This window comes from Protopterus annectens, chromosome 5.part0 (assembly GCF_019279795.1).
Source record: "Protopterus annectens isolate FY-2018-M chromosome 5.part0, PAN1.0, whole genome shotgun sequence".
Lineage (NCBI taxonomy): Eukaryota > Metazoa > Chordata > Ceratodontiformes > Protopteridae > Protopterus > Protopterus annectens.
In genome coordinates this window covers 335,162,298-335,180,236 of record NC_056735.1, presented here as the reverse complement: position 1 = coordinate 335,180,236, position 17,939 = coordinate 335,162,298, and positions in this window count along the sequence as shown.

Sequence of the window (17,939 nt, the reverse complement as noted above, 5' to 3'; positions counted from 1 at the left end):
GGGGCAAGTAAGGAAGAAGTAGGTAAAGGATGCCAAAGGGGAAAACTGTTGGAATTGGTTTATGGGGAGTGTGGGAATCCCACGGGATGCGTAGAGTCACGATGTTCATAGGAGCACAGGCACTTATTGGGCTACAGCCCTATGGCTCCAGCAAGCCAGTGAAGTGCAATCCTTGCTTTCTTGGAACCTTGGGTGGTCATATTCACTCATCCAGTTGTTTGAACTGTATGTAGGGGAAGGGCCAAGGAAGGTTTGGCATGATGCTGGAGTTTGTTCCTAATGGGTGGCATCTTGGGGTGACAGGTTTGTCTCTTGAGTAGGTAGTGTTGAGGTTACATACCAGGTTAAGGTTTTATAGAATAGCACAAGGATCATTTCACTTGAGGTTTGGGTGAATTTTGTAGATAGGGTTTTAGGAAGCATGGTAGGTAGGTGGCTGTGTTGGGGTAGTTTTAGAAACTGGGTGAGTTGTTACAGGGGAGTTAGAAGGTTTAAGGAAGCCTGCTTGCAGGATAAGGCAGCTGTAGGATATTAGTGGTATAGGTAACATAGGAAAGAGAGCTTTTAAGGGGAAAGGCTAGGGACAAATGGATTAAGAATGGTTTGGTAATGAGTGAATTGGGGGTGTTTATGGCTTGGCATGTAAAGTATTTCATTGTTGAACATAGGTGAGTTTTCAGGAACTAGGTCAAGGGCTGCTGGATTTCTGCCATCTAATGTTAGGAAATTAAAGTTTTGGAGTTAGACTATTCCCTACAGTAATGGAGTTGTTGCACATAGAACTGGGTAGTGGGTGGGCTAAGGTGATATGTTACGGTTAACAAGGTCTTGGGTGTGAGACTTGCTACTAGTTGTTTGACTGGGTGCCATCTTGAGTTCAAGGGGTTATAGTTTGTGGTTTTGTTGTGGTTATAGGCTGTCAATACATTCAGGTTGAGCCATGATTTCAGCTTTGAAGGCAGCTGGCTAAGAGGGTATGTGTTCTCTTGGTGTGGATGTTCCGGTGTTACAATGGGATCACGGTAATCCTACATTATTAAGTTTCATTAGAGTGTGTTTCAGTGAGGGCATGACAAAGGGGTTTATGATGGGATTCTAAGGTGTTTTACAGATAATGGATACACCAAATGATGTTTGGCTTGACCCTTCCCTTTATGGGAAGTGGATTGAACAATTTTGGGTAGAAGGGAGGGGAAACGGCCTGGCCAGGCTGGTTGGCGGAGAAGAGGGATAGGCTTGCCCTCTTCTGTTTCCCCTCTGATGTCTGGATGTTCATTTCAAGGATCTGGGGAAAGGAAATGAATAGTTGGAGGAAGCTTGCTGAAAAGATAAGCAAGCTGAGGTAAGGATGGTGCTTATTTGGTGGAAGGTAATTCAATGGATGGTGTATGAAGTTTGTTGGGACACTGCTTCATAAGTAAAGTAAGTGAGTAGAGGTATGGATGCTGCTTGCTGGGGCAGGGTGAGTAGGTACACTGCCCTGATTAACATTACAAGGATGTTATGCTGTATTTAGTATCAATTATATCATGAATAGTTGTAATTAATAAAATCGGTGATCAAAGCTATGTTATGGAAATCTAATAAAGGTCGTCAAATGTCATTTGATGTGATATGTTTTATTGAAGGGGACTGGGACAAACAGATATACTGATAAACAGACAGATCACTAGACAGGTAGATAAATACAGAGACAGACAGATTAATATGCTCAAGCATACACACATGCACATGCACACACATATACACACACACACACACACACACACACACACACACACACACACACACACACACACACACACACACACACACACACACACACACATGTTTATTATAATAGTTGACACCAGTAAAGGTGTGATAAAAATATATACTTGCTAGAGTGAACATATATTTTTGTTTAGTTAGGCTCCTGGCATGTCATGAAAAGTTAATTTGCATTGTTGGTGTGTCAATAGTCCTAGTAACATTCTGTTTAAAGTGGAATTTTTACATCACTCACTAAAAATTAAAATAAATGTTCACACACAATGCACACATAAAACAGAGTCACACAACCTCAAAACACTCCCCATAAACCTTTATTTAAAGGCACCTTTTAGGAAAGTTAAGATAAAATAAATCATGGATCACAACTCTCATTCAGTACAATGTAAAATCTTTCATGTACACTGCACAAAACAAATAAAAAAGTCCAATATCCATCCCCTAGAATGGAATTTCATTCATACTTAAAATAAAAAAAGTCTACAGACCTTAACCAGCAAATTTAAAGATAAAGTTATCAGTAATTCAGATTTCAATCAAACTCCTCAAAAATAAACACAAAATAAATAAATAAAACTCAGAACTAGACTAAAAGAGCAACAAATCCTAGCATAACCCTAATTATACTTCAACAATCCACCAGAAAATATAAATGATATTCCAAATATAAGGGCTATGAATCATAAACAAATCACTGTGCTAACATTTGTGAAATTGCTATGTGAAATGGACCACATCTAAGGGGCCATGTGCTATTTATTTATTTTATTTATTTGTGTATTTATTTACTGATTTTATTTGTATTTATTTTTAATTTGTTAGCCTGGATAAAGAACTAATCTGATTGGATCTATTTCAGCCTCAGTCCAGAGATAAACACAATAGATGAATGACATTATATGGTGTTTGGGATGGATTGAATGGTACATGCTTTTCTGTTAGAAATTGCAACAACAAGAGAGAGGGAGACAATAAGATACTTTTACCTATGGCATTCCTACAGAGTTTGGAAAGAAAAGGAAAGATCCTATAAACCTAGAATAGGATACAGTTGATTTTTTTGTGCATGTAGTCCAAGTTGAAATTTAGGAAGGGGGTCTAACCAAATGCCTAGGTTTTTAAATAAAGTAATGTTTTCAGTAGTATTATCCAGATGATTGAGGATTTGTAGAGGTCTGGAGACAAAAATGAGCTTTTGCCTAGTACCAAAAAGCAGTGTTTTTGTTTTAAATGAGTTAAACAATAAGTGTTTATCATTGACCTGTTAAATAATTGCTTGAAATTCAGCCTGAAGATCAAGTTCAAAAGATGAGATAAAATGGTTGCAGCAGAGTAAGACCATGTCATCAACATAAAGCAGGACAGGAAGATGGGGTAGGTCAAAAGGGAGATTTTTAATGTAGACAGAAAAGAGAAGATGTGTCAGAATAAATCTTGTCATACACCTATCTGCAGAGGGGATGGTGGAGATATTAATGAGTTGAAATTCACTGAGAAGTGATGGTTAGAGAGGCTTTTGATCCAGTATAGTATGCCATTATTAATGTCTATTTCGGTGAGATAGTCTTAGAGTGACTGAGAAGATCAAAGGCTCTGAGGAGTTCAATAAACATAGGTCCAGTGATTAGACTTTTGTCTATTCCATGAAGAATGTTGTCAATGAGTGCCCAGATAGTTGTTGATGCAATGTGAACAGATCAAAATGCATGCTGTTTTTGAGAGAGAAGCTGATATTGGTTGATGTACTGAGTGAATTGCAAGTAAAGTACTTTTATTTATTTAATTTATTTATTTAACATTTGTTGACCGGGAAAGTCCGACTAGGTTCCACAGATCCTGTTTTCAGAGGAGGCCCAGGGAGAAATGCTCCATAAGCATGTCTTTAGAATGTGGGAGGAAACCCACGCAAACACAGGGAGAACATGCAAACTCCACACAGAAGGCACCCCAGCCAAGAATCGAACCGGAGGTTTGCTAGAATCTTTCCTAGGGTAAAGAAGATAGAAATGGGCCAGAAATCAGATGAACAGGAGGAATAAGGATTCTTACATATATATTTTACAATGGTATTTCTACAGTTAAATATTAAAAGTGATACACAGGTTACATATGTGTTTCAATGGCATTAAAATGTTGTCTCTGCATTGATTAATACGCCATGGGTGAAAGTTGTCTGTACCAGGTGGATAATCAAATCAAATCTATTTGAGCAGTCGGTGGATATCTTTGGATGTGATACTATTGTAGAATAAAGGGATATATGGAGGGAAAATGGGCGTGGCAGAAGATGTTTGGAACTTGCTAAATTAACGGATGGAAAGGTTGATGAAATGAGAAAGGAATCGGAGACAGAAAGTTAGACGAATGCAGAGTAGAGGGAATGCTATTCTATCCTATCCTGAAAGAAAGTTTGACTTTTCTAGAAGTTTTGAGGTGATTTTGTTAGTGAGGTTTGGTATGATTTCATCAGATGACCTATGACAGCATATTTCTTGCTTGATAAGGCTACATAGTTTGTTGTAGCATTGTCTGTTTATTGTAGTAGGAAAGCATTTCCATGAATGAGTTGTAGAAGGGCTTTAAGCTTGTATGTTTATTAGTTTTTGGGTTGTATAGTCTTTAGATTAGTAGGAAAAAGTAGTTTTATAGGTCATTCAGTATAGAGATAAGTAGTTCTGCAGCAGTGTTAAGGTCAGTTGAATTTAAAACTGGTGATAAGTGCATTGAGGAGAGGGTTTATTTAACTTTGTGAATATTAGGCTTGATCTGCTACAGAAAGCTATATTTATTATTTTGCTTTGGTTTACTGGGTCTGTCCTGCATTGTTTATTCAAAACCCCTTTTCAGTGGAGGCCCAGGGAGAAAATTTCCAAAATATTACAGATATTTTTAAACAAAAATTCAAAAGATATGAATGAACAAACATCAAGTAATACTCATTAACAATCACATATACATCTACTAATTAGATTAGATTTATATGAAATAAAAGCAACCAGTAAAGTATAAAATATATTTATACATTAGTAGATGCTGGAAATTGGACATTTGAAGGGGTGTATTATCTGGTTTCCCAAACAGATAATAGATCATGTCAGCAGCGCTTAGAAATTCAAAAAATGAAGATGGGAACAGTAACTAGGGATATCAGCATGTGTTAATATAAGAGGTGGAGTATAAAGCAGGTTCAGAAAGACATGTTAATATTCCTATCAATTTTATTTTACATTTGTTGACCAGGCTAGTCTAACCGGATTTATGTCCATTTTCAGTAGAGGCCCGGGAAGAAAGCTCCAATGGAATATTACATGGTTATACAGCAATAAGCAATACATGATTAGAATTAATAAACAAGGTTAGTTATTATGTACAACTATGATAGGAGCAAACAGAGAGAAATACAAAAGTCTAACAGTCTAAAACAAAGAAATAATAATAGAAACTTTTTTTATTTATTTATTTTTTTTAGTGGTCATACTGTGCATAAGAGATAAATTTCTTTACATAGATATAATGTAAAGGAAAGTTGTAAGGGTAAAGGATGAGAAAAGAGACAAAGTAAGGGGAAGGTTAATCTGGGTTGGTACAGGGGCAAAGCCATTGACTCGAGATGTATAATCAGTTGTCTTTTAAAAAGTGAGAGTGTAGACAAGGATGTGATATCAGAGGGTAGTTTATTCCACCTTTTTCCAACAGAGTTGGAAAAGAGCCAATCCCCAGCTGAGTTATTAAGTTTGGGGGTATGAACCAGTAGTTTGTTAGAGGAGCGTAGCTGTTTCATGTTATTGTAAGGTGTTACAAGGTTAGAGAGTATTGGTATTTTACTTAGTTGGTAAAGGACTTTGTGAGCTATTAAGAGCTGTTGAAGTATTAATTTGTTAAGAAATTCTAGCCAGCCTAGTTGCCTTAGGTTCAGGCAATGGTGAGTACGAAACTGGGATCCTGCAAATCTAGCAATATTGTAGTAAGATGTAGCAAGTTGCTTAAGGTTGCTTTTGGAGAGATTAGTATAGATGGGGGAGGCATATAGAAGAGTTGAGATAAGGTAAGATCTAGCTAAGATGGTTCGTGTTTCATGTGTAAGGAAGGGTTTAATTCTGTAAAGGGAACCAATTTTTTTGTTAACTACTTTTATTGTGTTGTTGATCTGTGTGTCAAAGCTTAGATTATTGTCAATTATTATTCCTAGTAATTTTGTAGTTGAGTCAGGAGAAATGAGAGTGTATCAAGTTGATTATAGTAGTAGTAGTATACAGGTGAAGAGATGAGCAGTGCAACTAAACTATGTCATAGATGGTAGATACTAGTAAAAATATTCTAAAACATAAGTTTTTATTATTTTTTCCTGTCAAGAAGATTTTCCTCAAGAAATCCAAGTATGAGTAACTCTAAGGACTATCATCAGGACAGTGTGGTAAAGAAGGAGCTGCAAACATTAATATCTACTATTCAAGAGCTATCTATAAAATGGACAAACTAGAGAATAAAATAGATACTATTAAACAAGACTATAGTAAGCAGCTGGACATTCTTAGTGAAACGGCTAAAAGCATTCTGAACAAATTGCTTCCGTCGTGGAATCTGTAACAGATATGGATGGCAGACTGATGGAATGTGAAAGTCAAAATGAGTTTCTTTTGAAACAGAATACAAAACTAACAGAAAAGCTGGAAGACCTAGAAAGTAGGTCATGGAGAAATAACATTAGAATCTATGGAGTACCAGAAAAGGAAGAGGGAACTGATATGATACACTTTCTTAATAACTGGCTTCCAACCACACTAAATCTTCCTGAAGCCCTTTCCTTTAGTATAGAGAGAGCTCACCAGTCTCTAGCAAAACCTGCTTCAACAACAGTTTCTCCTAACCCCAGATCCATCATTGTTAGATTTGTGTCCTCCCAAGATAAGGATTTGGTTCTGAAGTCTGCGTGGAATAATTCTTCCATCAAGATAAAGGAAAAACTTGTTTGTTTTGACAATGACTATACTTCTGTCATATCTAGAAGGAAAGACTGTGTTCTCTTGATAAAATCTCTTAAAAAAGTTAACATCAAAGCACAAATTCTCTTTCCCTCCAGGATAAAAATATTTTTACCAGAAGGTGAGATCTTTAGCTCTTTGTCGGAGGCTTTGGACTTTATCCAAAAGAAAAAAAAATACTAACTGATATAGATGACATGGAATGGTCTACACAGAGTCTGAAAAGGCATGCAACTAAGAACACTTGGACTGTCAAAGAAAGTGCAAATAAAAAAAAAATAAAAGACAAATAGGATTGTTATCAAATAATAAAACATACTTTATTTTATATAATATTTAATTGGAATACATATGCAAAGCAAAGGTCTTTATTTTGCAAAGGCATAAGCATATATCTATGTATGTATGGATGTATGTGTGTGTATGTATGTTTGTATGTGTGTATATGTATATATATATATATATATATATATATATATATATATATATATATATATATATATATATATATGTATATATATATGTGTATATATATATATATATATATATATATATATATATATATATGTGTGTGTATATATATATATATATATATATATATATATGTCTATATATATATATATATATATATATATATATATATATATATATATATATATATATATATATATATATATATATATATATGTGTGTGTGTGTGTGTGTGTGTGTGTGTAAGAATTGGGACTGGTGTGTTCTATTTTTACAGTTAACTGCAAATTTGATTATTTTAATACTATATTGCTCATGTTTGGAGAGTTGTGAGACTTACCAGATAGTGAAGACTGCAGCAGCATAGAGGAGAGATGGCAGTTAGAAAGTTGAGGCTATAAGTCTTCTGGCTATGTTAATGAGGTAGGTTTTTACTCTTTATAATGCACCTAGTTTTTGATTACATTTTTAACCATGTATGATACATGGTGGTTGAATTTCAACTGAAAAACTATGATGACACCTAATAATTTTGTGTGGTTTACTTGTTGGCAGAGACAATATTGATTAGTGTTGTTTTGGGTGAGATGTGTTTTGCAGTAAAGAGCAGTAATTTATTTTTTAAGGGTTTGCAAGTAGTTGTGAATTTTTTAGCCATGTTTAAATTGATAAGCAGGATTTCTATATAAGGTCTTGGAGTTTAGAGAGGAAGATTGGGCAGAGCAGATTAAAGTCAAGTCATCAGTGTATTGGACTGAGGTAGCATTTTTGTAGCACTATAGAGATCATTTACGAATATGTTGGAAACTGAGGAGTCTAGTATAGATTCTTGTGGGACATCAATACTTACTGGCAAGACAGAAATCATTTTTTTCATTTCACTACTTGTACCCTGTTTGAGAGATAGTTCTAGAACCCTTACAGTGAAGAGTCATTGAGTCCTAAGTATGAGAGTTTATGTAAGAAACAGTATCAAAAGCTTTTGATAAGTATAGGAAGATGGCAGAGATGAGGCTTCCAGCATTTCTATGGGTATTGACAGAATTAACAAAATTTAGCAATGCAGTAGTTATGTTTTTATAAGGGCAGAATCCATGTTGGGTTGAAGACAGAAGCTGGTTATCTACTAGATAGTTGAGAAGTTGCATATGACTAGTGGGAAACCAATGCAAGGTCCAACATAAAAGCGGCACAACAGCGAATGAACTTTCTGTGACAGCTGCGGAAGTACAACCTCCCACAGGAACTGTTAATTCAGTTCTATAGAACAGTCATTGGTCTGTTCTCAGCTCATCCATAACAGTGTGGTTTGGATCTCTGTCGAATCATGACAAAAATATGTTACATCGAACAGTCAGGTCTGCTGAAAATATCATTGGTGCAAGTTTACCCTCCTTACAGGACCTGTACTATTCCAGAGTCATGAAAAGGGCAGGAAAAAATCATCTATTAGTATTCACATCCAGGCCACCATCTTTTTAAACAATTACCATTGACCAGGCATTATAGATTAATATGCACCAAAACAAGCAGATGTAAGAACAGTTTTTTTTCCCACAGGCCATCAAGCTCATAAAAAGCTAACTCAGCTTATTAGCCTAGGCTATTCTTTTTCCCAAGCCTGTGAGGATTCTGCAGTATTGTTTACATATTGTTAATACTTGTTTCTTTCAAAGTTTATTTCAATATTTCTTGAACTGAGTTGCACTTTGCACCTTGTATGTATATATATATATATATATATATATATATATATATATATATATTTACATTTTTTTATCTTGCTCTTAATAGTCACATGCATGTCATTTGTCTTATTCTTAATAGTTTTATGTATGCCATTTATGTAATTCATAGTTGGAGAGTCACCTAAACCGGAGTCAAATTTCTTGTATGTGTAGATACTTGGCCAATAAATAAATGTGATTATGTGATTCTGTGATTTTTCTAATATTTTTCTAGGGGAGATGAAATGACAACTGGCCTGTAGTTTGAAAGATCTGCATTGATTCCTGCTTTGTGCAGTAGAATAATGAATTTATTTTTCCATAGCAATGACACTTTGTGTTCAGAAATGGGTCAATTTATCAGAAATGAAACTGGATATGCAATCACCTCATCTGCTATTTTAAGATATTCACCTGATAGTTTGGTATTTTTGAAGCATTGTTTGATGGGATCTGTGGGGCCTGGTTGGAAGAATAAATGCTGAAGGAGGTTATTTGATTACGTAGGGACATCAAGAACATGATTAACCACTTGGTTGGTTAATGACTGTACTGTCTGTATAAAGTGGGTATTGAATTGGTTGGTTATGGTATAATTTTTTTCTGTGTCTTTGATGTTGGCTATGTAGCTTGCCCTGGATTTAAAAGTTTTGAATAAAATGAAATAAAATCAAATTTAATTAAGTAAAAGAAACTTATTTATATATTTTAAAAATTTTTAAAAATGTTATCACATTCGAATATATATTTATACTTATGGATTTATATATACATATACATTTACATGTACATCAGAATTATATAGTTTATTACAGCTTCTTTACATTGGTTATTTGGATAAAATAACTATATGTTAAATTTGTTTTATCAAATAATTCAAACATTTTCATTTATAATAAATAAATATATTAATTATTAGGTTTAATTTTAACAATAATTTTTAAACAAGTAATATTTAAAGTAAGCATATTATATATTATATAATTAGATATTTATTTATTTTGATAGGACTTCTGTTTATATAGGGTAATTATGAATTGTTATTGAAAAGTGACTAATTTTGAATCATTTAAATTTTTATTCATTATTATCTGTAATATAGTCATGTACACCCTTTTATAATACCATTTGACATTTGTTAGCGGTATTATACATTTTAATGTAGGATGTTCATGTAAGAGCAAATCTAGAGTATAACTATACTTGCACGTGTGATTGAACAGTTTTTTGTGATTATTTCGTAAAAAATGATTTACAATATTATAAACAATAATTTTTAACATTATTTTTAATTTATTGATAGGATCTAGTTAAGGCGTTTGTAAAAGGGCTTGCACTGTCTTGTAGGTTCAGTGTTGCTTTAAAGGTTTGAATAGTTTAACGGTTCTATTTTAGACTGATTGATTAATGAGGGTTTATTGCATATATTAAAGAATTGCAATTGTTAGTGGCATTTTGTTTCTGATGAAGTTGGGGCAGGAGCCCTGACGAAAAGTGCATGTAAAGTTCCGCACTTCAAGCTTTCAATAAATTTTGTTCGTTGAAGGAAGATTTCTTGACATTATTTGTTTACTATCAGTGACTTTTACTGCATTGGATTTCATGTGGTGTCGGCTTTCCACTGTGTTCGGAGAAGTTCGTTTTCATATTTTTGCAAGTTGGATTTAAAAGTTTATTGGTTGAGGTACAGAAGGGTTTAGTATTATTAGTTGTTTTATTAGGTTTCTTAGTTGCTTATATAACAGTAACGTAGGAGCTGTTTTTTTTTTTTTTTTTGTCAGGACCTTCCACGCTATGTGTCTTTGTTTCATGACAGCCATATGGCAGGGACTGCTTTGAATCTTTTTTATTCTAGGGGGACTGTATTTAGAACACCTGGGAAATTTTTATTGAACTATTCTGACTCAGGTGGAAAGATGTTACCATTCATGTAAGTTACCCGTATGCCTTTGTTTTTGGGAGATATACAAAAATGTTTCCTAAAGTATTGAAAACCCTCAATCCTAATGGGAAAATGTACCTATAGTTTATTAGCCCTGTTTTTCAATATGAGCATAAAAGATATGGAACCATTTAGCCCAGGGGGAACATAGCACCAACCCTAAGTTGCCAAAATTGTTCTTTATTGTTTAATGTGTTCTTCCAATCTCCACCCCAGCAGTCCAAACATATCTGGTCAATAATCCCAAAGGTAAATTTAATAAAGTTGTCACAACCAGAAAAATGTTTAAACAGAGCATTTGTTTCCTTCCTATTCTGCATATCACTCATATGTTAATTAATTCTTGCTTTTAATGTACGCTCCATTTTACCTATATAAAAACATGTGCAACTCCCAGATTTAGCCAAGTACAGGACCTTACTAGTGTTACAGTTACCCCTCAAAAATAGTTTTAGTTCTCATAGTGTTTTCCAGAACAATCTCAATTTCCTTGGTTATAAAGGAAAATAATCTGCAGCTCCCACATAGTACTGTCCTTTGATTCACCTTAAACTAATTAGGCTTGTTCTCAAATAATCTCTTTAGATTAGCCCTAGTTTTTCTAATAAATAATGGTTCCGGTCCTACCAAGTTGAAGATATCAGAATTTATTTAAAAAAAATGGACCAATTCTTTCTAATTACATCTTTTATCTCTTTAGAATACTGATTGTGTTGTATAACACATGCTTTCTCATATTTAGATGTCACACCAGACCTCCTGGAGAAGTCCAAGCCTATACCCAAAAGGGGCTTGCATTTGTTATTCCAGCCATTATATACTTCACCAATAATTCTGTCCACTAGTTTTTTAGGGTAACCCCCTAACATAAAACATATCAGCTAACTTTGTTAATTCACGATACAGAAAAAGAAACCAAACCGTTAATAAGTAAAGCGAAGTCCTTGCCCAAAGCAAACACAGCCAAAATACTGCGCAGCCCGCAGCTTCATCAGAAAATAAATCAACAATACAGAACTCTGTTTAAAAACAAAAAATAGAGGAAGTGACATCATCAATTTTCCTCAAGCAGCATCAATAAGTTATATCTATTGAACTTTTAAAATTCCTAAAAAGTTTTTTAAAAACATGACAGCCTTTGTTTAACGAGTACAATGCTTTTTAAAAATGTATTTAGGAAAATCCTGACAAAATGTCAGTGTAGAAAAAATAACCCTCCCTGCAACCATTAAACTCAAAGTGTACATTTCATATTGAAAGTGTGTATATATGTATATAATGTTTAAAGTACAGACAAAATATAACCTTATGACCTAAATGATACCACACATTAACCAACATACCAGAAGTCATTATAATTTTTGTTTACTTCTGTTCAGTGCTCAAGAGGTTGTTTTACCTCTCATTAAGGTCATAACGATCGACTAAATACTTCTATTTTTTATTTTATATTTTTTATTCTCTATTTAGTGTAGAATATTGTTTATTTAACTATACTTGTGACATGTTTCCAAGGATATTTTTCACCTAAGGTAACTTTTAAGTTTTAAAACAATTACTATTTAATCCTGGGTCCCTAAATGCATCCAGAATTGCCATTCAAGCTCCCTGTTTTCTAAAATCAGTGAAAATGGACCTCCCCTAGTTTTTATAGGGACATGATCAATGGCCATAAATAAAAAACTATGACCAGGGTTAGAACCTATATGCTTTGCTAAAGCGTTATCGCTCTTGTTGTTTTATGGCATAAAGGTGTCCTCAATCCATTTTACCTATATAAAAAGCAACTACACAATGCAGTGTAGATGATAGATTTGCTGTCACAATTTAAGGCAAAACGTATCCGGTACTTCTTGTCCCTAATCATGAATGTTTCACCTATTCTCACCTCCTGACAATACCTACAAAAACCACACTTGGACATCCCATATCGCTTGTAAAAGGGTTTTTGGGTTATCTCTCTTTGGAGTAGTTCCTTCAAGTTGTTAGATCTCTTAAATATAAATCTTGGTTTACTACCAAGTTTATCCACCAAGTATGAGTTTGTGGATATCAGGTGCCAATTTTTTTTTATTATTGCCAAGATCCCCCTAGAATTCAAACTAAATGTAGTGATGAAACTCAGGGAGTAATCTATTTCTTCACCTCCTTGTGCAATTGTCCCTACTTCATTATAATCGAGCTCACATCCCATTGTTATTTCGTAAATTGGTGGGTCAATGGCCATGGGCTCACCCTGCAATAGTAGAGGTTTATAAAACCCACTGGTCCTGCTGCGACGCGTTTTATATAGGTAAAACGGATCGGCGGAACACCTTTATGCCATAAAAAACAACAAGAGCGATAACGCTTTAGCAAAGCATATAGGTTCTAACCCTGGTCATAGTTTTTTATTTATGGCCATTGATCATGTCCCTATAAAAACTAGGGGAGGTCCATTTTCACTGATTTTAGAAAACAGGGAGCTTGAATGGCAATTACGCCTGGATGCATTTAGGGACCCAGGATTAAATAGTAATTGTAACATAGCCCCTGTTTTAAAACTTAAAAGTTACCTTAGGTGAAAAATATCCTTGGAAACATGTCACAAGTATAGTTAAATAAACAATATTCTACACTAAATAGAGAATAAAAAATATAAAATAAAAAATAGAAGTATTTAGTCGATCGTTATGACCTTAATGAGAGGTAAAACAACCTCTTGAGCACTGAACAGAAGTAAACAAAAATTATAATGACTTCTGGTATGTTGGTTAATGTGTGGTATCATTTAGGTCATAAGGTTATATTTTGTCTGTACTTTAAACATTATATACATATATACACACTTTCAATATGAAATGTACACTTTGAGTTTAATGGTTGCAGGGAGGGTTATTTTTTCTACACTGACATTTTGTCAGGATGATACGTACAGATTTCCTAAATACATTTTTTAAAAAAGCATTGTACTGGGTTACTTGTACGTTAAACAAAGGCTGTCATGTTTTTAAAAAACTTTTTAAGAATTTTAAAAGTTCAATAGATATAACTTATTGATGCTGCTTGAGGAAAATTGATGATGTCACTTCCTCTATTTTTTGTTTTTAAACAGAGTTCTGTATTGTTGATTTATTTTCTGATGAAGCTCGTTAATGTTTTAATAAACACGTTAAAGCAGTATTTTGGCTGTGTTTGCTTTGGGCAAGGACTTCGCTTTACTTATTAACTTTGTTAATTCATCCAAGACATCCTCAGAGTGTGAAGTCATTCTTGCCACTCATATTGCTTGTCCCTTAATTAGACTTTTCTTTTGTGCTATAGGGTGACTACTCATGTAGTAAAGATAAGATTTACTAAAAGTATCCTTGCGTAAAATATTGGAACTAAAACCATCAAGGCCATGAGAGATCAATGTGTCTAAAAAGTTAATCTTACTTGGGTGACAATTATATATGAATTTCAGATATTCCGTTGTACTGTTAATATAATTCACAATATTCTCAACTTCCTCACGAGGACCCTTCCACAATATAAAAATGTCATTCAAATAATACAGGTAAAGATGTAAATTGTTTGAAAATTCAGTGTTGAACACATATTCTGTTCCCTCCCTAATACAACTAGATTAGCATATGTGGGGGTGCAGGCCGCACCCATGTCCACACCCCTTATTTGCTAAAAATATTCCCCGTTGAAGAAAACAAAATTATTTTCCAAAATAATAGCCTTTAACTCAAAAACTAAAGTTATTTGTTCATGGAATAGTGAAGAATGGGAAAATAACATATCTTCAAAAAGTGCCAACTTTCTATTTTGGGTATGACTGAAAAAAAGATCTTGAACATCTACAGTCACAGACAGTAACTCCCTAGACCATATATCTCTATTGAGGTGTTCCAGAAATTCCCAAGAATCTTTAATTAGGTGGTTCATTTTGTCAGTCACATGTTTTAACCATTGATCCATTAATATAACCAAGGGGTGGGTCTTAGACCCACTAACTAAAACTATAGGTCTAAATGGAGGGTTGATGACATCTTTATGGACTTTGGAAATTCCAAAAATTGAGGGGACCATTGGGTTTTATTAACCAAAAATTCATAAACATCAGGAGAAATATGCTGATTAAGCATGTATTCCTTAAAAAAGAATCAATCCTATTATGAGTTATTAATTAATAATAAAAAGTAATAAATTAATTAATAATTTAAATTATTAATATTAATAATTAATGTTTTGGGGCAAGACTTTGGGTAATTCTGAAAAACATGATACTGGAAGTTAGTGTATTAATGAAAAATCTGTTCATATGGGATTAGCTACATAAAAATTATGAAGCTGCTTTATAGCTTCTGTTGAAGGTTAGATAAATTTGTTTTATTCTAGAAGGAGAAAAACATCAGTGCACTGGATTATGTTTAGTTGAGAGAAGTCAGGGGTGCAGGCTAGGCTTACGCCATTTGGACCAATTGGGTAAAAAAGTATGCATCACCTAAAAGAGACCCTGCAAAAAAAAAGCATGTTCACCTTGAAAACCATAAAATAAAAATATAAATAAATAAAAATGAAATGCTGCTATTTTAACAACTGCCAGTATTACACCCTAGCACTGTTGGAACCTGCCAGTTACAACACTTGACTCTTTCAGGAGTAAAATATAAAAGTCTTCCCTTTGAAGATCAAAGGAAAAAAAATGGTTAATAATGTCATATATCTCTCAACTGTAGAGATTTTTGCAGAATGTCCAGATTTTGGCCCCCTATTTTGGGCCAGTTTTTCATAAAATTGTGGTTTTCTGTCAAATTAGAGGTAAATCATTAAAGACTGAAGTTATAGAATAATGATAGACATTTGAGTTTCAGACTTCATTTCCTTCAGAAAAATTATGCTAATGCAAAACCTGTTATTCTATTGACTTTCTAAGTTTGTTAGAGCAATATTTAAAAATTGCCCTATTTTCAGGCCTTTGTCTAACTTTTATTTATGGCTTTGTCCAGATTTCTTGGTCTAAGATGTTGAGAGGTATGCAGCGACATAGAGTTTCATTTGTTGAAAATATACATGGTGATGCAAAACCTATTGTTCTATTACCTTTTTAAGTGAATTAGAGTAACATTTAAATAATGTCCCTCATTTAGGGCATTTGCATCCCTATTGATTTTGCCTTTGTCCAAAATTCTGGATTAAAGATGTAGAGTAGTATGTAGTGCACCATTCATTTTTGTATGTCAATATGGGAATGAATTCTGATGCTGCTTGCTGTCAGTATCAGCAACTGAGTGCTTGCTTCAGTGCTTCTAATGTGGTGTAGGTTGCAGCAAATGGAAGAGAACATGTGTGTGTGTGTATGTGTGTGTGTGTGTGTGTGTGTGTGTGTGTGTGTGTGTGTGTGTGTGTGTGTGTGTGTGTGTGTGTTGTATATGTACAACATATGACTGTATATGTGCAAACACACCAGACATACACACAAATACACACATACACACACATGCATGCAGAGACACATATTGAAATGTGTATATGTGTGCATGTGTGCATGTGATGTGTGAGATTTTGTGTGTGTGTGTGTGTGTGTGTGTGTGTGTGTGTGTGTGTGTGTGTGTGTGTGTGTGTGTGTGTGTGTGTGTGTGTTGTAAAACTCAAATAGTGAACTTAGTAAGTACTCATTGTGAAGATACGTTTTGAATCATACTGTACATAAATACATCAATGTATTTGATTCATGATGATCCATCAAATGCCAAATGTATAAATATTTGCAAAAATGAGAAATAGTCTTAAGATGTGATATTGTATTTTAAACTGTGCAGTAATTGTTTCACTTTTTTCTTAGTTGCCTTTTAAGCCTTGAATTCAGTTTTTACTGCACTGTCTTGGGAAATGTCCGTTCACCTAAGTTACAATGACCGCATGTGAAAAATAAAAAAATACATAGCTCATGCAGTCTTTGCAGTAGGAGACCATAGTAAGGGGGAACTTGCCAGTTACAGGAAATATTTATTTTGTTTGTTTGCTTGTTTGTTTTTATTTTATTCTTTCCAAGTTTATTTTTTGCTCATCTGCATTTCCATATTGTCCCTGCGGTCAAGTGAGTTTTAAAGACATGCAGGTAGGTGCATGTGTGTGTGTGCATGTGCCTTCTGGGAATGTTGGGAACCCGGTTGGCAACTCAACACCATAAAAATTCCACTGCCAATCAATCTGTGGACCAGTGATCCACTGTGGCAACCCCTAATGGAAGAAGCCAAAAGACTGCTTTTGCATCTGTGATATGTCTGTGTGCAGTATAATAGAAAATAGAAGCGAGACAGGCACACAGACAGACATAAAAATAAAAATAGCCAACAAACTTTGAATAAATTATATGTCTTGTATGCATTCCACTGCCAAATAGTCAAAACTGTATGTTGATTAGTTCATGTAAACATAATACTTCTGAGCACATGATTGCTTGGACATTCCTGGGACTCATTAACAATCATGCAGGCTTTGTGAGAAATCTACACAATGTAAATTCACTAGTGAGATGAACAGCAGAGATGAGTGAATATGCTTGTTGCTCATTGTGTAAAAGCACCTTATTGTGGCCAGCACAAGCATTGGAGACCATGAAAAGGTGCAAGGACGCATGAACACACAATGCAAACAAAAAGGCTTGCCTCTATGCTAACCAACTATGCGAGCACACACGGAAAGCTTATGGGAAGTATAGGCAAGCTGATTAAAAGAATTATGATACAGGAGAAGGCAAATGGGGAGAAAGTACACACAATGCAATGCTATTAGTGAAAACATAAGTAAGAGGTAAGAGTAAATGGAGAAAATATACTCAGATAATGCAGTCAAATGTGCTTATGCCACAAACGTTTTAAACATAAATATTCTCATATTAGTGTAATAGTAATTAATCCAGGGAACAATGCTTGAGCCATGCATGCAACTAAAAATGGACATGCAAACAATGGATGTCAGAAGGACACATAGCAACACTGTAACAGAGTAGTAAATGTGATATTAATGTTGCTAACATGCTGAGCTGAAATAACAGTTAGCAATGACAGTGGT